General features: G+C 37.0%; 1 protein-coding gene and 1 long non-coding RNA gene across 2 annotated transcripts in view; both read right to left on the reverse strand.

The window, feature by feature from the left end:
• Positions 1–22,443, reverse strand: part of LOC140144786 (uncharacterized) — a 294,427-nt gene that overhangs the window by 100,595 nt on the left and 171,389 nt on the right. The gene's annotated exons all lie outside the window — the stretch shown is intronic.
• LOC140144791 (uncharacterized) lies at positions 13,960–20,218 on the reverse strand. The gene is made up of 3 exons (XR_011857938.1): positions 19,867–20,218; positions 18,476–18,602; positions 13,960–14,881 (listed from the first exon to the last, which is right to left on the reverse strand). It is a non-coding gene; the product is annotated as an uncharacterized lncRNA (long non-coding RNA).

Raw genomic sequence — 22,443 nt, forward strand, 5'->3', positions numbered from 1 at the left:
ATGACTTTAACTATATACATGTATGTATGTACCTATTACAAACTCTAATTATACCCTCTATTATAGCTCTAGCAGAGATGTAAGTGTTGTTGGTCAGGTATGATGTGCCTATTATGAAGAGTGTACACCATAGGCGTAGATCCCGGGGGATGGGGGTATTTGCCAGTGGGGATGGTCCATACAATCATCCCCCCCCCAATGTTTACGGCTGGTGTATGTGGGTTTCTGACCAAATTAACCTCATTTATGGCCATTTTAGGCCCGAAAGTGCAAATATTGGGCGCTTTGCGCAAATTTATTCCACTTTTGCACCATATTTCAACAGTTTAGCTTCAAAATGGCAAATTTTTTCATACACATTTGTAACATACACTTATTCTGTTGCTAAAAGTGCTGGATTCACTATACTTCAAGAAATGTTTTCAAACCCCATCCCCCATTGTCAAGAAATCTACGCCACTGGTGTACACTGGACACTGTTAATGGTAAATCAGCACGGTATTGGGCAATTTAATGAAAATGTGCTCAGAATTGTAGATTGTGAAAATGAAATCAAAATTTATAGTAATTGGAAATTAAGAACACACTTTTTAAGAAATAGGTTTTAAACTAGTACCAATGCTTTTCACCTTTGTATAGTGGTCAAAAAATTAATATGGTTTAATTTTTTAAATCTTCATTTGTTCCTTTAGTCCTTGAAATTAAAGGAGGATGGTATGATCAACAGCATCATCTCCACTTTTCTCCATCAAAATGGAGATTTATTTATCAGTAGCATCAGTGGAAAGTCCATATTTTTCTTACTGACCCTGTCAAATATTAGTCAAGAAAAATAATAAATTTTGTTTAGAATTTATATTTCCTAAATTGGCTAGTAATAGGTTTGTCTACCTTTGCTGAATTTAAGAATGTGAAATGTACTTGGCATATTCCATTTGTGAGTGGTCCAATAATTTGGGACATGCATTTTTGTGGGTCTTTTTGGGCCTGATTTCATAAATTGTCTTTACTGTTTAAACTATATTTATTTTAGATGCTTATTTTCAAACTCTTTACATTTTGAAACTTTTAAAAAAAAAATAACTACACACATATGCAAAATATTGTGAATATTGCTATATTTAATTTAAAAAGCAGTTTTAAGTCAATTTTATTATTTCAGGTGACCAGGCCACTTTCTCATCTAGATACCCAAATAAATCATGAATCAGTTGTTTCAACTGAATTTTATTCTAATTTTCTCAAATTCTGAAAGAACTTGACCAAATTTTATAAAGTACGGTAACTGTTACAAACCCTGCTCCAGCAATACAGTGAGCTTTAATTTGGAAATATATACATTTGTTAAATATTTTAAATATTTTCACAATGTAAATATTTTTGAGGACACCAAAGCACTTCAACAATTTTCAAACCAATGCATTTTTTAATTCTTCACATTTTTGTAATCAATTTTATTTCCTTCAAATCATGCAAAGCCCAAACATTTAACAAACAAATAACAATAAAACAACCAATTTTATAGAAAATATAATTATTCAATTGAAATTTCACATGGTAAATGAAAATGGTCGACACCAAAGTTGACAGGTGAAACCTATTTTTGATGAAGTCAGTATGAAGGAACATACAATTTGAATGTAAGAAGTAAGTTTATTATGGAAGATCTATCTTTAGTACACATGAAAATTGAGGCAAAAAAACAAGTACATAATGAAAATGTTGGAGGAATGAGCATTTATAAACGCATATTTTATATGTCTTAAAAAGCGCCTGAAAATGATGATTTTTTACTCATTTTTGTGCAAAATTCATAATATTGCAAGGTCATGAACCAAATTTCAGGTACTAGTATTTTAGTTTGTTTATAGAAATGTTAGTAAGAGATTTAAAGTTTATAATATTGCAAGGTCATGAACCAAATTTCAGGTACTAGTATTTTAATTTGTTTATAGAAATGTTAGTAAGAGGTTTAAAGTTTATTATAGAAAATTACTAAAATGGCACATGAACGCACACACTGCTGTAATTTGCCATTGGACCCCTCAAAATGATGCCACATGTGCAATTCTTTGAATGTTGCCATTTCCTGCTTTAGCTGGCTGCTTTATTATAATTCTTGTAATTTGAAAGACAAAAAACCCACATATTCAGCAGGGGCGTGGCAATACAATCCATAGCAAATCCATGGGCCCTGGGGGTTCAGGGGCCCAAGCAAATGTGAAAATGTAATAAGGGCTGATAAAGGAGATGTTTAGTGTCCATGGGCCCGAGGCTCTGCCCCTGATATTCAGAATAATACACTGCCAGTAAAATTTGTAAAAAAATTAATGTATTACTAGGTTGGTGTTACTGTTACATACAACTTATTGTATTTTTTGTTTGAATCATATGCTGACCACATGTTGGAATACACTGTGTGTGTTTTGACACCCTGTCATCATGTGTTAGAAAAATAAAATGACAATGAATAAAAATACAAATTTACATATAATCTATGTGTTTGTTTTTGTGATGACTGGTGCATCATGTCATCAGCCATGTGTTAGAAAAAATAAAGTGGTAATGAATAAGAATTAAAATGTATCTATGTTTGTTTTCATGGTGACTGGTGTAAGGACTGATCAAAATTAATGGGTGAGCTTTTTTAATTGAAAGGGGTGAGCGAACATGTTTTTGAGCTAAAAACAATTGAATTAATAAATTGCCTCCAAAATTTGATTGGTTCCTTTTGTGATGTTTTTTATCTTTTTCACATTCACCCAGCCCTTGCACTAACAATGGGTGTAAAATTTGCGCAAAAATAGTTTGGTTTTCAGTGAAAGTTTTGTTCAAGTTCTGATGAGGGGAGGGGCAAGTTGTTGGAAAAAATGTCCAAATCTATGAATGCCTGCTGAATTCCAATAGACTTATCAATTTTATAAGACTCATCCACAATGATATACCGACTTGGGTATGGGGTGGTGTGGACCCTGAGTGATATCATGCATCAGTATAGCTGCTAAGCTGAATCATTGTGCACTTTGCGATAAAAGCATGAGAGTGTCCACACATGGAAGTACATGGCCCAAAGTTTATTTTAAGATGTAGAGCCATTTCAGATTTGGCACCTAGTGACTTCTAGAGGTCACATAGGGGTAAAAATATGAAAATGCTCCAATTTTGCCAACAGATCACCAAATTATTCGCCTGATCAAATTTTTGAGTAAAGGTAAAAATTTCAACTTGCTCCGATTTTGACAGAAATGGCAAATTGTCCATTTAGCTGACATGAATCATAAAAATAATAGTTTTGCATATCGTACTGTGTTAACCTACTGAGATAGAGGTTAAAAATGTCAAATCCCATTGCCAAGGGCCCTGTTGATCGTTGAATTCCATTGCAAATAACAAGTAATAGTACATTTTAGATGGTAAGTACTATACTGTTTAGTACTTACCATCTAAAATGAACTGAAATGGCTCGACATCTTAAAATAAACTTTGGACCATGTACTTCATGTGTGGAAACTCCCATGCTTTTAGTGCACAATTGTACCAAATTTGGGAGCTTAGCAGTTAAACTATATGGACACATGTGATAATAATTAATAAATGCGCAGGCCCATTTCATACTGAATTTATTACGCATTTCCCCCAATCTTGGCCTTTGCTTTCCGTGCCACCCAGTCAAATGATAAAATTCGAACTTTTTAGGCCCAACTGAGATTTAGGGGTGCTGAAGTTTGGTTTCGTGGGGTGTGCTGGAGAATTTGAAAGCGACCCCATATATATGCCAATTTTTAAAAGAAAAACGTTTTGGCTAAACTTAACGCAAATTGTCTTATTTTTACAACTCAGTGTCCCAAAATATGTGGAAAAATTTCAAACATTTTGGCTACGGTCATTTTTTGGCTAGTGGGCAAAATACAAAAAAAAATGAGAAAATCTTGAACTAAAAAGACTCATCCAAATAATACCAAAAATAGCATTGAAAAAAGGGGTCCTTGATATACTTAAAGGCCTAAAATGCTACCCAAGGTTAGTAACATTAAGAAAACTTGATGCAAAACATTCTAACATAACGTTGTTAAGTGATTAAACTATTTTGCAATTTATATTTTCAATTATTTTAACCAAATTTTTCAAATGTTGTTGTAGTAGGGTACAGAATGGAGGTCCCGTTCTCGGTGTGAGTACAAGACGTTTTGAAGGTGTTTTTTAAATAGATTTTAGGACACTGAATAAAATGGGAGGGGTCTGTACCATCTAAAAGTGTGGGGAACTCTCGGTAGAGGGCGTTTTTCAAAATGGCCGCCAAACTCCCTTAAAATCACCATAACTTGGTCAGAGAAGCACCCAACAGAACAATTCTGATGTCTATACCCATGTTTTCAGGGTCAAGGAATCCAATAGAGTCATTTACATCAGCCTAGGACCTATCATTCCAAGATGGCTGCCAAAATTTCAAAATGGCCGCCAGTGAACATTAAGGGGCGCAACACTAAATAAGCGTCCCATAGGATAACGTGTGATTTTGGCCTACTTCGAGCGCCATTCCTGGCGTCCCTGCAATACTTGGCAAAATAAATTTGGTATATCAAATTAAAGCTCTGTTTCTGTAGATTCCAAAACTTTTGTCGGCATTATATCGATGACCGTTGACTTTTTTCGCTATTTCGCGGTGCAAAAAATATGGCCTAAAAATATACTAAATTCACCACTCACATTTCAAAATCGGAAGTTGTCTTCATCCGCCACAGAGAATTGCTTTTGAGATAAAATGTCCGGTTTTTTCTGCATGTTATTATTGAAGACACTTGTCGAATTCATATGAGTGATTTAAAGTGAACATGTCGGTAGATATGGTCGCTACAATCTCATACCGTAAAATGAGGGTAACTTTGGGCACTTTTCAGAGTTTTTAAACCACTGCTTCCAAACAAAACCAATTATATTTCTAATTATTTCTTTTTATGACATTAGGGTTCCCTTCTACACCTTGAAGTTGAAAAAGATTTTTAGATAATTTTGAAAGGGTGCCCTAGGGGTTAAAAATAGCCTGACCAATGTTACCCCGCATTTGGGGCAACTTTGGTCAGAGTATTACATTCCATGAAGAAAAAAAAATTAAAAAAATTGATCTTCGCTGTATATGGGCAAGTTTTTGTTTTTTGTGACATTTAACCCCTTGCAAAATTAATCAACCACACATCCTTGCTCACAAATACCGATTTTAATTTTTTCTGAAAAAATGTAAAAAATGCTCATTTTTGGTCAAAATGTCGATATTTTCGTAAATTTCAAGAAAATTGGACATGAGCAACTATTATTTCTTCCAAATATTATATTTCTTTACAAATTGAGACCAAATATGACTAAAAACTATATTGCTGTACGGAAATATGACCATTTAAAAAAAAAAAAATTGACCGACCAAAGTTACCCCGCTGACCGAAGTTACCCCATTTTACGGTACTCACTATGGACTATATTACCCGAATTTCGTTCTTACATAAAATGCGTAGTGATTTAGTGTTGCGCCCGCTTAACTTGGCTATATCTCGGGTGCAGAAAGTCCTAGAAGTATGATTCTGGTGTCTATACCCATGGTTACAGGGTCTAGAAATCCATTAGAATAATCAGTACAGAACCTTAAAATCCCAAGATGGCCGCCAAAATTGAAAAATAACCACCACTAAAATGCAGAATTTTGCCTATATCTTATCTTTATCTGTGGTTTAGACGGCACTGTCAGGGGTTTACGATCCTTACCTGGGGCTAAGATGCCTTAATCTTAGCATAACGCAGTCTAAACCCCAGATAAGGTATCTAAACCCCAGATAAGGCGCCGTAACCCCAGATTAGGGGACGTAGACCCCAGATAAAGCAGGCCAAACCCCAAATAAGGTGCTTAACCCTAAATAAGGAACATAAACCACAGATAAGGCATCTAAACCCCACGTAAGGTGCCCTAACTCTAGATAAGGGTCGTAAACCCCAGATAAGGCATCTAAACCCTATAAGTCTAAGAGACGTAAACCCCAGATAAGGCAGTCTAAACCCCAGATAAGGCGCCTTAACCCCAGATAAGGAACGTTAACACCAGATAAGGCATCTAAATCCCAGATAAGGCGCCTTAACTTCAGATGATGTACGTAAACCTAGGAAAATACAGTCTAAACCCCAGATAAGGCATCTAAACCCCAGATATGGGACGTAAGCTCCAGATAAGGCAGTTTAAATCCCAAATAAGGCAGTCTAAATCACAGATAAGGCAACTAAACCAAGATAAGGCGCCCTAACCCCAGATGAGGGACGTGAATCTAGGATAATGCAGTCTAAACCCCAGATAAGCTGGCTTAAGCCCAGATAAAGGACATTAACTGGAGATAACGCAGTCTAAACCCCCGGTAAGGCGCCGTAACCCCAGATAAGGGACGTAAACATATGATAACACAATCTAAGCCCAAGATAAGGCACCTTTACCGCAGATAAGGAATGTAAACCCCAGATTAGGCAGTCTAACATCAGATAAGGTGCCTTAACCTCAAATAAGGGATGTAAACCAAGGATAACGCAGTCTAAACCCCAGACAAGGCGCCTTAGCCCCAGCAAGGAGACGTAAGCCCAGGGCCGGATTTACCATTGGGCCAGATGCGCCCGGGCCCAGGGCCCCCAAAATTTGGGGGCCCCCAATTTGGCCATATGCATGTTTATTTTTAGCCTCCAAAATGATAACATTGTAAAATTTTGCGCGCTTATCAGGGGTTAAGGCAGCTTATTTGAGGTTTAGACTGCATTATCATATATTTACATCCCTTATCTGGGGTTAAGGTGTCTTATCTGGAGTTTAGACTGTCTTATCTGGGGTTTACGTCCCTTATCTGGGGTTTAGACAGTGTTATCCCAGTTAACGTCCCTTATCAGGGGTTAAGGCAGCTTATTTGGGGTTTAGACTGCATTATCCTATATTTACATCCCTTATCTGGGGTTAAGGTGCCTTATCTGGGTTTAGATGCCTAAAGAATGGATCTGGGATTTAGACTGCCTTATCTAGGGTTAACACCCCTTATTTGGGGTTAAGGCACCTTATATTGGGTATAAATGCCTTATCTGGTGTTTAGATTGTGTTATCCTAGGTTTACGTCCTTCATCCGAAGTTAAGGCACCTTATCTGGGATTTAGATGCCTTATCTGGTGTTTACGTTCCTTATCTGGGGTTAAGGCGCCTTGTCTGGGGTTTAGACTGCCTTATCTGGGGTTTACGTCTCTTATCTGGGGTTTAGATGCCTTATCTGGGGTTTACGACCCTTATCTAGAGTTAAGGCAACATTACATGGGGTTTATTGGGTGTAGAGTTTGCCTCAAGAACTTGCCTCTATTGACAGGCACAATTGAGTGCCCCTCCCACCTCCCAAATGTATACGGTATATAGGCCTACTTTGAATATCTTGCATAAATAATTTTAAAAGAAGTCATAACCATTTTATATATTGCATTTCTGAGAATCTGTAACCATCTTAAATCTTGCTAATCTATTTTGCTGTTTTGGGAGAATATTTGGGAGATTCAGGGAATCTTTTAGAAAACTTTGTAGTTGAAGAAACCTTTAGATGGAGAAGCAGAAAAATGTCTTAACAGAGACTGCAGCTGGAGAGGAAAGTTCCCAGGACCCGAAGTCGGGGAAAGTTGCAGTAGACTGAGAGAACTGGCAACAGGGTGTAGTTTTAGCTGGGCTTGTAAATCTTAATACCATCAAGACTGTAAACGTCCTAAAAAACAAGCCAGATAGTCCAATAAATCCCTGTAACTATCGTGCAAATCCTAGTTAAATTTGCTGTATTGGGCAGAGATATACATGTAGTACTTAAAGTGCTAATCAATCATAATATATGTTATTGGGGCATTTCAAGAGCACCCTTATTTGGTTGAAAAAGGTCGTTGAACTTTTACACAGGGGTCAAGTTCAAAATTGTTCGGACTTTGTTAAAAACACAAACAATGTGTTCATCTACTCATAAGGATTCATAAAAAGTTAAGTTTGACCTATCTTCGACGTACGGTTATAGACTTATAGAGTTTTCTAATTTCTTGCAACAAGACAACTACTTTGAGATAATTTTCAAAAGAAAAATTTCTTTTTGTCCCCTGTGGGAGAAAAATAGACCTTTGACGTCACAATGTTACTTTCTTGCCCATAACTCCATAACCGTACGCCATAGCTAGACCAAAGTATATTTCTTCTCGGAATCCTCATTGCCAGAGGATCACGACGGTATGAGTTTTGAACAGGTCTGAGTAATTGAACTTGACCCCTATGTAAAGTTCAGTGACCTTTTCCCACTAAAATGGGGGTATGCTCTTGTACAGGCCTAAGTGTTGTAATGCCTCCATAGCCTACATGTAGGCCTATAGATTAATCAGCACTGTATGCACTATTACTCTGCCAAATATACCAACTCTGACATGATTGGCCAAATATGACGACTCTATAACATGATTTGCACGATTGTAGTCATGTGAACTAAAATCTCTTGCACTAAGGTGGCAGTCACAACCGGCCATGGTTTTCAATCACCCACATTGTATAAGCAAGGTTTTGCAGCCTGGTTGGTCTGAAAGGCATGAATTCCTATCGAAAAGCTTGAGAATATGCAGAGTAAAGGCATTTCAACAACATTTGAACTTGAGTAGGATTTAATATTCCCTAGAGAAGTCCTTTTCAGAGGGCCGAGCTTTTGTGGCTTTCTAGCGAGTGTCATCTGCAAAGCAAATTGCCCCACTTCACCCTACTGTGTTATGCTTGACGAATGAGGGCAGCACTCCTCGTCACTCCATACATAAATTCTCCCAGCCACATTTCCCTAATATGAAATTTAAAAAAGAAAAATTAAGTTTGGCAGAGGTGGGGTTCGAACTCACGGCGCGCCGCTATCAATGGATACTCTATGAGCCTAGCGCCACTTGTTGGTATCCATCTTGAAACTTATTTGAACATATATCATCGCAACTTCAACATAGCCTACCACGTAACAAGCAAAGACAGAAAACGTACCATATTTTGGAATTTTATTTGTTTAAAAACATTAATATGTGTTAATAGCGCTCAATTGTTGTTAACTGCGTGTTCTACATACAGAAATCCGACAATAAATGGGCTCTACATGGACAATACATTATATCGTAGAAAAGCTGCTCTATCATGAGAGTATGCTGATTTGTTTTGCAATTGATGCTTCTAATGTTGGCTGACATGATGCAGTCATGTCTACAGTAGAATTCATCTCGACCTTTGCAGGACTTAACCCCATTAAAAGCTATTAAACCAAGATAACACTCATTGAAACAGCTCAACTGATTAAATCGGATCTTCTCTGGCTGTGCACATGTGACTGTTTTCATGTGCGATATCGCAATAAAGTTTGTATTAAAGCTTCAGTTGGGTAACCGATTATAAAGGAAACGAAAGGAAACAATGGTATGTGTACCATTGTTCACGAAATGAGACAATGGCGTGCTTTTTGTAAACCAGCATTCTTGAAAATGAGCAACATAATGATTGTTGACTTAACACGGTTTGGAAATAATTTCTTCATATTTTTGGTGTTATCTGTCGTTTACATATCCTTCCTAAAACACAAAAGTACGACCCTCTCCAAACACCTAAATTAGCTAAAAATTTAGGACATGTTACAAAACTATATTGTCTAGAATTTTAGAAGAGTACTTTTAATATTGGCCGGTTATTTTTCACACAGCGACGTTAACTAGGCAATGTACTATTACCTATAACATTAACTAAAACACCAAAGTACGAATATTTCCAAACATCTAAATTAGCTAAAAATTTAGGACATGTTAAAAAACTATATTTTCTAGAACTTTAAAAGAGTACTTTTAATATTGGCCGGTTATTTTTCACACAGCGACGTTAACTAGTCATATCCCCATACTGTTAACGTAGGGCTATTTTGTAGAGGTCACTCGTCAATGGGAAAGAGCACTGTGTATTGTGTATAGGAAAACGGACAGTAACTGCAGTATGAATGTTTTTGACCCGGGTTTTGATGATCATGAAAGTCAATCTTTGACCGGGATCTTTGACAAGATGTAATTTTGCTACGGAAAGTGCTATGACAAAACGGTTTTCAGATTTGGCTTTCTTTAATCAAGGGTTTAATTTGATATAAAATGATGCGGTGTTTGATGGCAAATTTGAATTCACCTTTAGGGGATGTCATTTTTTCAGCAGGGGGGTCATGAATATGACTCCCCCCATCGCGGGCTAAAATATTTTACGACCCCCTATCGTGGGTCAAAAATTTTATGACCCCCCTTCCATCAAAATTTTAGAGCGGAGTGCACAAAACGCGTTAAAAATTTGGCCCTAAGCGTAAAGAAGGCGCACGGAGAGCGCAAAAATCTTGCATTGTATAACTAAAGATTGTGTGTACATTTTGTTTTAAAAAAGAGTAAGAAAAGTTTAAAATGCGCGTGGCGCGCAAAACTTTTTAGTCAGTCCTTAATAATTCTATAACCCCCCTATTTTGATTGTTACAAAATTATAACCCCCTATTTTTGGTCTCAAAATTCTATGACCCCCCCTTCCGAAGAAAATGATAGCCCCTTATACCTATAAGGGGCTCAGCTGTGCAATAATTTTGAGCCCTGGAAGGAGTGTAAAATAGGCAAGCCGAAAGGGGGGGGGGCAAGCAATTTTTTTTTTTTTTTTTGGTGTGCGAATTTTGGCACACATATATGGGGCACCTTTTAAATAAAACGCTCTAAAAAGGCTTAGGAAAACAGTAAAAAAAAATATGCAAATTTTCATGCTCGCAACATATCTAGACCTTTAAAGGTTTGCAAATTGGGATCCCCAAAAATTTGGCATGTGTAGGGCACCTTTGTTTCCAATGGACATTTTATTGTGAAATGTCATTGTACAAGGAATACATAAAAAAAAATGAAAAGTAAATTATCTTTGTAAAACAGTCAAAAAATATGCAAATTTTCATGCTCGCAACATATCTAGACCTTTAAAGGTTTGCAAATTGGGATCCCCAAAAATTTGGCATGTCCTATACCCTAATGGTTATGGAACAAAGGTGTAGGGGGGGGGCAAAGATTTTTGGCAAGCCAAAAGAGGGAGGAAAGAGATGTTTTTGTAGGCTGAGAGGGGGGGGGCAAGCGATTTTTGGTGGGTCGTTCGGACATTTTATTACCCCCCCGGGCTCATAATTATTGCACAGCCCCAAATATGGCACATAAATGAAGCCTGTGGTGTGCGACGGATGAGGGAGAAGCTTGGGGGCACCAGTGGCGAAACTAGACTTGCAATCAAGGGAACAGCTAGCTGGGGGTAAATCTGCCACCACCGCCAAGGGAGGGGGGTGCTGGGGGGAATACAGATGCATGTGCTCATTTGGGAGAAGGGGCGGCAAGGATTTCAAACCAAGCCGCTGCTGTAACAGCCCCATGCTGGGGATTGTGCCACTGTCCCAGCTGTACCCTGACAAATTTTCTAAAATCCTCTATTTCTTTTTCAGGCCGGCCTACTAAAAGATCAGAGCTATACTGTACAAGTAACAACCAACTGCCAGTCACCATTAACCAATGCCACTGTGAGCCATTTCATGTCACATTTTGCAGCAGAGGCAGATGAAACAAATGAAATAAAAGGACTGAAATAATGACGGGAAACGCACTTCAACATCACTAATTGAACAATACTTGTGTTGAAAGTCGGGACTCATAAATTAGGTGTAACAGAATGTGTAAAAAATTATTAAGATCTATTAGAAATATTCAATCTAATAGATTAGAAATGAATCTAATTCAATTTTAATATTTAAGGGATTAAAATTGCTTAGATTGATTTTTAACCCTTAGATTAAAATCAAATTACCGGTAGATGTATTCGAATTAAGATTTTTTTAAATCCATCCAAGTATTTTTTAGATTAAAAATCAAATTAGATTGAATTTTAGATTGAATATTTCTAATAGATTAGAATTCAATCTAATTTGATTAAATGTTTTAATCCAATTTTGGATTTGTCCCAGATCACAATCACTCATTTTTTAATCTTAAAGGAATTTAGAGGAATATGCTGAATTGTATTATAAAATAAAGACTGCACAAAAAGTAACGCAGCTGTTATAAATACGCCTGTAGCGTTTGAACTAATAATTGTGTTCACAATATTTCAACATAGAAAGAAGGATGATTTATTTACGCGCATTTTATACCCCATTTGTCCAATCTCGTTCAATAGTAACAACACAGCAGTGCTTTTAAAGAAAAATACCTAAATTGAAAAGTTGCAGTTATTTGTATTGATTTGAAGTCAGTGCAAAGATAAATGGAGGGTTTTACGTGTCACAGTGCTTGCATAATAACCATTGATTGCTGTAAATTGCAACTTTTAAATTTGGGTTTTTTTCTTTAAAAGCACTACTGTGTTATCAGTATTGAACGGCATTTGACAAATGGGGTATTCAAATGAGCGTAAATAAATCTTCCTTCTTTATATGTAGAAATATTGTGGAAACGATTACTAGTTCTGAACCTATAGGCGTATTTAAAACAGCTGTGTTACTTTTGGTACAGACTTTATATTGATATCTTCCATCACACAATAGAGGATACATACATAGTAAAAAAAAATCTCCATCATTTATTCTCTATTAAGTAGGTGTGTTCAACTGTTTTGGTTTGTTGGACTTCCTTCTTCATACTTTTTAATGAAAAAATAGTGCTTTTATTTCTTCACTTCCTTACAGATCTCAAAATAAAATAAAACAATGATCAAAGCTACATATTCACCATGCATTCTAATGATTCTTGTTTATTTCATGAACTCTTGTCTTTCTAATAATTATGTACCAGAGAAATAAGTGTAAAAATACATTTAGTAATGAAGTATGAGATAATGAGTGCAAAAGACCATTTATTTACAGTCTATTGGCAGCCACTAGTCTTTTGAGAAGGCTTTTGTGCAGACCTTCATTTTTTTGGGGGGGGGCACCCTTTGTCAAGGCCATTGGGGACCACTTGTCAACAAGGAATGAAGAATACCTTGAAGTTAAACAAAGATCAGGGGCACAACGGCCAAAACTGAAAAACTGCAGGCAATGGCCCTGACTGAAATTCGAGCCCAGCTTGTGTGTTAATATGGTGCCTTCACAAAAGACTAGCATTGACTGACATCGGCTAGTCTTTGCTGAAGGCTTTGGTGTGAATGCATTGATGCACAGCCACAGCCTCAATGAAAGTCCTTAAAATGAAAAAGTTTTAAATTTGATATACGCCACATTTGGGTTAAATGCACTTGAGCAATGAAAATGCATACCTTTAATTTCTTTATATGTTACTTATAATTACAAAATCTAGCCTTGTTACACTCAGAAAATTATTTTTGTAACTTAATAATTTGTTTTGAGATGAAAAAACTGAACTATAAATCACTTTTTTAGTTTTTGCCACCAAAAAACTGTTTTTGCCAAGCGGTTTTAACTGCGGTTAAAACCGTGGTTTTTTCCACCTGTGGCAAAAACCTGCGAACCCTGTTTACATGTAGGACCTTTTATTTTAATTTCATGTCAAGGGTTTACATGTATATAGGACCTTTTATTTATTTATCTAATAAATAACAGACATTAACAGGCCTTATCTGCAATAGCTGCCAGGTGACATTTTTTAAAAATCTTCATGAGATGTGTACACTACATAATGCATAAATTATCAAGATGTCTATGGGACAGCTATTGCAGTTAGGGCCTTTTGGTTCTAAACCCTTGCTTAGTGGATACTCATCATACTTACAGGGATGAAGGTAAACCAGTAGCGTAGCCAGCGGGAGGGATGGAGAAGTGGAAAAATGGGGACGAGAAGAAGCCTGGGAGAAAAGAAAGAAAGAAGGAGAGGGAGAGGAAGGGAGGGAAAAATAGATAGGGACGATACTGACGTTTGCCCCCGGACTGACAATGCTGGCTACGGGCCTGAGGTACACCCCCCCTTGTTGTGCCCCTGACACTATGGATCAGCTACTGAACAATTTGGTCTACAATTATTCTACATCCTGCATCCGCTAATCCTAACATGCGCTAGTCATAAATGTCACTATAGTCCAAGATAAAAAAGGGTCGCTAGTCCTAATGGCTGCAGATTTTCCATTGCTAAGGTCTTGTAAACCTTATTTATTTTTGGACTTGTGAACCATTTCCTATTTTTTCGGACTAGCGATCCGTATTTTTGGACTAGGGAACCTTGGCTATACATTGGTTCCCCTCAAGTTCAGTAGTGACGTAGGTGCATATTTTGTTGGGCGCAGTATTGAATTGTGTGCGTATAGTTAATTGTGTAGCAAAAAAAGGTGGTTCGTGTGGCGCAGCCATGAAAAGACATTGATATCACTGCTGAATTTGAGGCAAACCAAAGAAAAGTGCCTAGAACATGTCCAATAATTCCATGCTACTTTTTACAGCCTGTAAGGAACTATGCATTACGATTACATCACATGTCAGTGTCACTTGTTGAGGTCCTTATTGTTTTGATAATTGGAGCAAACATTTACTAGTACACCATGCATGTGTTAGTTTAGGAAAGTTTTCAATGCATGCGAGTGATAGCCCTACTAGTATAGGGCCTTTTGACTGTGGTGGTCCAAAACCATGCTATATCGGAAAACCTGGCTATATCCAGAGAACTGCTAAACCCAGACTGCTAATTCCCCCTTTCGGGTGGAGCGGTTAGTGGGTTTTAGCGGTTCTCGGATATTGTAGGGCTAGCGAGTGATGCGCCAGATAACAGATGCCAGCTGTTGACTTCCAAACCATGATCCTCTTTGTCTTTCAAGAATTGCGCCATAAAACCAGTATCCTCAGTAGTACTGCTGCACCTGGAAATTGAAATAAAATAAAATAATAGCCAATGATTAATTATTACACATTATTATCAGGATTATGGTATCTAGGCTGTTTGTTTGCCTTAAAGCCTTAATGTACAATCTTTTTAAATTTTTAGATTTTTCTTCCAAAATGATAAATTATTGTAGCAGAGTCATGATTTGCTATTTCAATAGGTGTGAGGTCAAAGGTCATAAAGTAGTCACTTGCAATCATTTTGAAATTTAAACAAAAATGTTTACGAACTGTGAGAGCGGGGACACATTTAAAGCACTAATCTGTAATTTACTAAGTCTACTTGTCGTGCATAGTTTCATGGGCGTATCCATCTTTCTTAGTAAGGAGGGCAAAATAAAACTTCGGGGGCACACGAAAAAACTTACAGTTGCATCATACAATACATAGAGATTGTATGTCTTTCAGGGATGTATCGTTCGAGTCCGGACTCGAGTCCACTTTTTGTCGGACTCGGACTCGGCTCGGACTCGGACATAAAAAGACTCGAAGCCGAGTCCGGTCCGAGTCCATGCAATTAAATCCATGTTAAATGTGAACTGATTATACCTAAAAATGTCAAAATAGATCTAAAATTTGATTTAAAATTTGTTGACTTCACTTTATTTGCCCTTTTTCCTAAAATTGGGGGCTGTCAAATAAGTCATCTGTCATGTATCCTACATATCCACCATATTAATTAAGTTAATATCTGTGAATTAGCATAGTCATACTTGTTAGCATTGATAATAATTATGCATAATTTTTTAATAAATACTGTATAAAATATCTAAAACTTCTTTCATTGAACTTTCTAATTCATGAAACTCAGTGAAAAAGAAAAAGTGCACACTGGACCATGCAGTATGCATGGCAGCTCATCCTAGTGTATATAGTAACTTTGTGCTCCTTACATGCATGTACATGTATGGGTATGGTTATTACATAGGTATTTTACATACTGTTGGTCGCTCGCGATAGATTTGGCTGTTCCATCTTGCGCCCTCAGACACAGGGGACACTTATCGTTGTACTCAATGGGGAAATCACAAAACATGTCATATGATAAATATACCTCTTTGTGAAATAATTTAAAAGTTTGATTTATTATCGGGGAATACGCTCCCAATAAATTACAAAAGGAAAATTAATGCACATTGATGTGTTCTATGCGGAGAAAATTGACTGGAAATCAAAGGCCCTGTACAATCCAGTAGGGATGTCGTAAGGGTGTCCCCTTTGCCAGATGTGAGAAATGGGTAAGTGCACTAAATGGAACAACCCTGACCGAGAGAATACATGTATGTGTAGTTTGTATGTGTTCACTATTCACTGCACATTTGTTCAGTTTTAAAAGATATTTGAAATTAATATCACAGGTACAAAGCATACCACATACTTGAACTTTTGTTTGGTAACAGCATAATCCCCCACTGCCTGACTGAAGTCAGACTAAAAGTGGGGGATATGGACCCCACCCTAACTGATTTGTATACATGTGTAGTTATTCCAGGCCTGCTTTAATGAATGTGGTAAAAAGTAAAGCTGTTTGCATACTGGTATCAAAATGGCAAACTGGGAAAACATTTCAACACATTAATTTTCTTCTTGATATTTCTGAAGGGTGAATTTCTATTATTATGATTATTATTATCATTTATTTTATTATTTTATTATTTATATTGTTATCATTATAATATTTTTCTATAATTTATCTCACCCCATTGAATACATTGCTCTCCATGTACATTTAAATGCTGCACACAGCCTGGTGCCCCTTCCCTATTCCCTGTGGCCTGTGTACATCTGTGAGTTACATGTCACTAATGTGACACACACATGCCAACATCTCCACATTTACTGCTCTCTGATACATGTAGTTTCTAGAGAACTTTTAATACCTGTGACCCCATCATTTAAAATGTAAATGACCCCAACCCAGTGTTCTTAATTAACCGGTTAATTATAAACGGCGGTTAATTAACGTTAATTAACCGGTAAGATTGGTTAATTATGGCTGGAAGATATATAAATCCGAGCTCGGAATTCAATATGCCATCATACTGAAGAACACTGCGCAAGCATTTAACATGAGCAGATGAAGTTTTCTTGTCCACCTTTAGCTTTAAAACATTCCATTTTAAAATTTTAAAATTAAAAAATTATTTTCATATATAAACTTATAATGTCAATTCAACCTGTTTAAAAAATTTTACACTCATTGACACAGATGCACAATGATACCGCAAGTCTGTGACTATACAATTAGAATTTTATCAACTTTGTCTTTTTAGTTATTGATTGAAGCAATCCTGGGCAAAAATGGTATAATCTGCTCACTCTGCTGTGGATTTTGGGTACTTGTACAACAGGTGGTGGGCATTCTGCCTGGTTGAAGGTATACAGGGATGTGCCACGGTTTTGGGGTACCTTTTCAGCAATTTTGGGGAAAAGCGCCAACATTTGCACATTTTTGGTCATATCAATTTGTAGGCACTCTTTAGCAATGTCATATCATTGAATTTACAACCGTATGATGACAAAACAGACAAAAATAGTAACTTTTTGCACAAGATTTGAAATTTAAAGAGAATTGGCAATTACTCATTAAAATGAGGCTAGTAGGCCTATATACATGTATGGACAATATAGTGTGCTCTTCATTTAAAATGGCATAAAAATTGAAAAATATTATAAGGAACACATGAGGTTTTGACTTCAAGGATAGGTAGTTTTCAACATATTACCAGTAATTACCACATTCACCTGCTACAATGTATAACATTGAATTGCATTATAAATCTGTTGACCTACTGTAATGGGGAAAAGTGTATAGGGAGTAAAAGTGTTAGCTTTCGTATGATATACATTGTAAAACAAATTCTGATTAGAAGTAGGTACATGTATAGAGGAAGTCAGCATCCAAAAGTCTGCGGGGCACATCCCCGTACAAATTTTTTCAAAGAACCCCCTCCACAGATTTTTACATATAGACCATGATATAGTCTGCACATATGGTCTATGATGTGGTGCATGACACTCTAGACTAGAGAGCAAGAAGAAGAATACTATTTTAATATTTCCAGTGAACACTGAAGTGATATTAAAGTGTTAAAAATAAAAAAACGTCAGAATAATTCAAGATTCATAATTAACCTATTTTACCACCGGTTAAATATGATGCTGTGGTTAATTAACCGGTTAATTAACCGGTAAGATTGAGGTTAATTAACCGACTAAGAACACTGCCCCAACCCCCACTTTTTAGGCCCCTACTTCACTGATAGAAACATACATGTTAGATATAAAGTTCAGTGCCCCACCCAGGCATGGACTCTGACCGAGTCCGGCCTAGAGTCATATTTTTGTTTGACTCGGACTTTGCTCGGACTCGGCTCGGCTCGGACTCGGACGAGCTGGACTCGGTACAAGTCTAAAGTCTTTGAGCTTCTAAAAAGGCTTTATTGGGACGTAGCACGCAAAAATTGTTATTTTACACTATTTTCGGTCATGATCAGGCTGAATAAGGTATTGGCATTTTGTGTGGTGTGCTGCACCCATTTGGCTACAACTTTGTAAATGAAATTACTTACATCCTCCTCACTAAGGAAAGCCGTGCTGTTCGGTTGCAGGTGCTTTGCTTCAGCGCATGTTAGTCTAGATTTTTGGAAGATATGCCTTGCAGAATGGACCTTTTCCTGCTAGATCCTGTGCCAGTTTCTGGAAAGACAAAACAATATGACATTGTAATTAAAGCCATATATTGTAACATTTGCTAAGGAGAAAGCCCTGAATATTTTTCAAAATTCTGTTTTTACACGATTTCAATGTACATGTACTTTGTAAACATAGTACATAGGCCTACTCAGCAAAAATCAAAACTTTATGTTTAATGCTCACTTGCTGTGGGTTGGGATTGAGACTGAAGATGAAGTGAAAATGTGACACAATCTGGTCCATCGGGGCCAAAGGAGGCATTTTTTTTTTTAAGTTACTGTAATCATTACATTATACATACAATAGGCTATCATTACTGAAATAAACAAAGGTCTAGCATGCTTGGTTCTAAAGTTTTTTGATGTCTATTTTCTTATGTATTTTCTTATTTTTTACTCCATATTTTTACCTATCTCAGTTTCAAATTTACCGCCTTTGGTCCACATGGACCAGATCATGTCACAAATCATGTTTTCCTATACTATTCTCTCGGTCGGGGCCACGTCACATCCATTTATCACATGCATTGGAGTGAAAACAACTTATCGCATATTTGTATTTGCAGATCGAGAGTCGAACCTGGCACAATAGTGTGATAGCTTGTGATACACTCCGACGCTGTCTCCGAGTTCAGTGAATGCGAATTAGGGGTTCATTCATATATTTTCATGACTAAACGATTGTTTATGCCCGAGGGCTTTAGCCCGAGGGCATAAACAACGTTTAGTCATGAAAATATATGAATGAACCCGTTCATACATACGCAACATTCTGCTTGCTGTTATTTCCTCCAAAACTAAAAATACCATCATTTTAAACTAAAACTACCAGTTCCTTATCATTTTTTAACAGTTTCTCCAACGCTAATTGTAAGAAAACGTTTTCTTGCTTAGTCCATCGTGCTTGGACGCGCGCGAACATCGCGTACATCACTCGCGCTTTGCGTAAATAGCTCGCGAACATAGACGCGTAATATCCTACTCGCGAGCGTCCATCAGTTCTCGCGCGCAACTCGCGCGGCTTGTTTATGACCGGAACGCCGGGCATAAACGTTGTTTATGCCCGCCTATCGACCAATCACGCATGCTGTTTATAGCGAGTACGTATGAATGTTGTTTCAGTCCAGTGCTAAAATAAATTGTCAGCCGGTTCATGCCCGGATGTCCGATCGACAGAATAACAAATCCTCACTGCCAGTTAAAATTAATGTTGTGTCGTTTAGTTTTACTTTTGCATAAAAAAATAATGGTTATAAAAAGAAACTCACCTTGCAGAGTCGTGTACGTACAGACAACACACCCAACTCAGCCTGGAGGACGGTGTACACACGGAAAACACTGCACGGTATTGCAATGATCAATGCACAGTCATGTGTGATGCACGGGTGAATGGGACAAATCTCGTCATGTTTTCGTGGTGTATTCGATGTCCGTGGACATAATTGTCCTCAATCCATCATGTCATTTGCTTCTCTAAATATTAAGTGAATTGAATACTTATATTACTATTGCAAACTAATCCAAGCACGCCGTTAAAATGAGGCAAATAATTCGATTTTCGCAACTGGACACTACTGTCATGACTGTCGCAAACACAGCTGATCGAGGTCAGAGGTGAAATCTGTCGTGCAATGGGATAGAGCGGGTTTTTGCGTTGGGAAGAACGCGCCACCTCATTGGTCAAACAAATCGCTCGCGATGTAGTATAAATCATGCGTATGTCGTCAATTATCATGACTTTATGTCGTCAAGTATCATGACAACACGTCATACAACTCGCAATTATCATGACAATTATCATGACAACACGTCATACAACTCGCAATTATATCGTCAAGTATCGTGACAACTCGACAACTCGAAATTATCATGTCAATTATCGTGACAACACGAAATTATCATGACTTTATGTCGTCAATTATCATGACAACTCGTCATACAACTCGCAATTATATCGTCAAGTATCGTGACAACTCGACAACTCGAAATTATCATGTCAATTATCGTGACAACACGAAATTATCATGACTTTATGTCGTCAATTATCATGACAACTCGTCATACAACTCGCAATTATATCGTCAAGTATCGTGACAACTCGACAACTCGAAATTATCATGTCAATTATCGTGACAACACGAAATTATCATGACTTTATGTCGTCAATTATCATGACAACTCGTCATACAACTCGCAATTATATCGTCAAGTATCGTGACAACTCGACAACTCGAAATTATCATGTCAATTATCGTGACAACACGAAATTATCATGACTTTATGTCGTCAATTATCATGACAACTCGTCATACAACTCGCAATTATATCGTCAAGTATCGTGACAACTCGACAACTCGAAATTATCATGTCAATTATCGCGACAACACGAAATTATCATGACTTTATGTCGTCAATTATCATGACAACTCGTCATACAACTCGCAATTATATCGTCAAGTATCGTGACAACTCGACAACTCGAAATTATCATGTCAATTATCGTGACAACACGAAATTATCATGACTTTATGTCGTCAATTATCATGACAACTCGTCATACAACTCGCAATTATATCGTCAAGTATCGTGACAACTCGACAACTCGAAATTATCATGTCAATTATCGTGACAACACGAAATTATCATGACTTTATGTCGTCAATTATCATAACAACTCGTCATACAACTCGCAATTATATCGTCAAGTATCGTGACAACTCGACAACTCGAAATTATCATGTCAATTATCGTGACAACTCGCAATTATGTCGTCAATTATGTCGTCATTTATCGTGACAACTTGACAACTCGAAATTATCATGTCAATTATCGTGACAACTCGCAATTATGTCGTCAATTATGTCATCATTTATCGTGACAACTCGCAATTATGTCGTCAATTATGTCGTCATTTATCGTGACAACTTGACAACTCGAAATTATCATGTCAATTATCGTGACAACTCGCAATTATGTCGTCAATTATGTCATCATTTATCATGACAACTCGCAATTATGTCGTCAATTATGTCGTCATTTATCGTGACAACTTGACAACTCGAAATTATCATGTCAATTATCGTGACAACTCGCAATTATGTCGTCAATTATGTCGTCATTTATCGTGACAACTTGACAACTCGAAATTATCATGTCAATTATCGTGACAACTCGCAATTATGTCGTCAATTATGTCGTCATTTATCGTGACAACTTGACAACTCGAAATTATCATGTCAATTATCGTGACAACTCGCAATTATGTCGTCAATTATGTCATCATTTATCGTGACAACTCGCAATTATGTCGTCAATTATGTCGTCATTTATCGTGACAACTTGACAACTCGAAATTATCATGTCAATTATCGTGACAACTCGCAATTATGTCGTCAATTATGTCATCATTTATCGCGACAACTCGCAATTATGTCGTCATTTATCGTGACAACTTGACAACTCGAAATTATCATGTCAATTATCGTGACAACTCGCAATTATGTCGTCAATTATGTCATCATTTATCGCGACAACTCGCAATTATGTCGTCAATTATGTCGTCATTTATCGTGACAACTTGACAACTCGAAATTATCATGTCAATTATCGTGACAACTCGCAATTATGTCGTCAATTATGTCATCATTTATCGTGACAACTCGCAATTATGTCGTCAATTATGTCGTCATTTATCGTGACAACTTGACAACTCGAAATTATCATGTCAATTATCGTGACAACTCGCAATTATGTCGTCAATTATGTCGTCATTTATCGTGACAACTTGACAACTCGAAATTATCATGTCAATTATCGTGACAACTCGCAATTATGTCGTCAATTAT

This window comes from Amphiura filiformis, unplaced genomic scaffold, assembly GCF_039555335.1.
Source record: "Amphiura filiformis unplaced genomic scaffold, Afil_fr2py scaffold_81, whole genome shotgun sequence".
Taxonomy (NCBI): Eukaryota; Metazoa; Echinodermata; class Ophiuroidea; order Amphilepidida; family Amphiuridae; genus Amphiura; species Amphiura filiformis.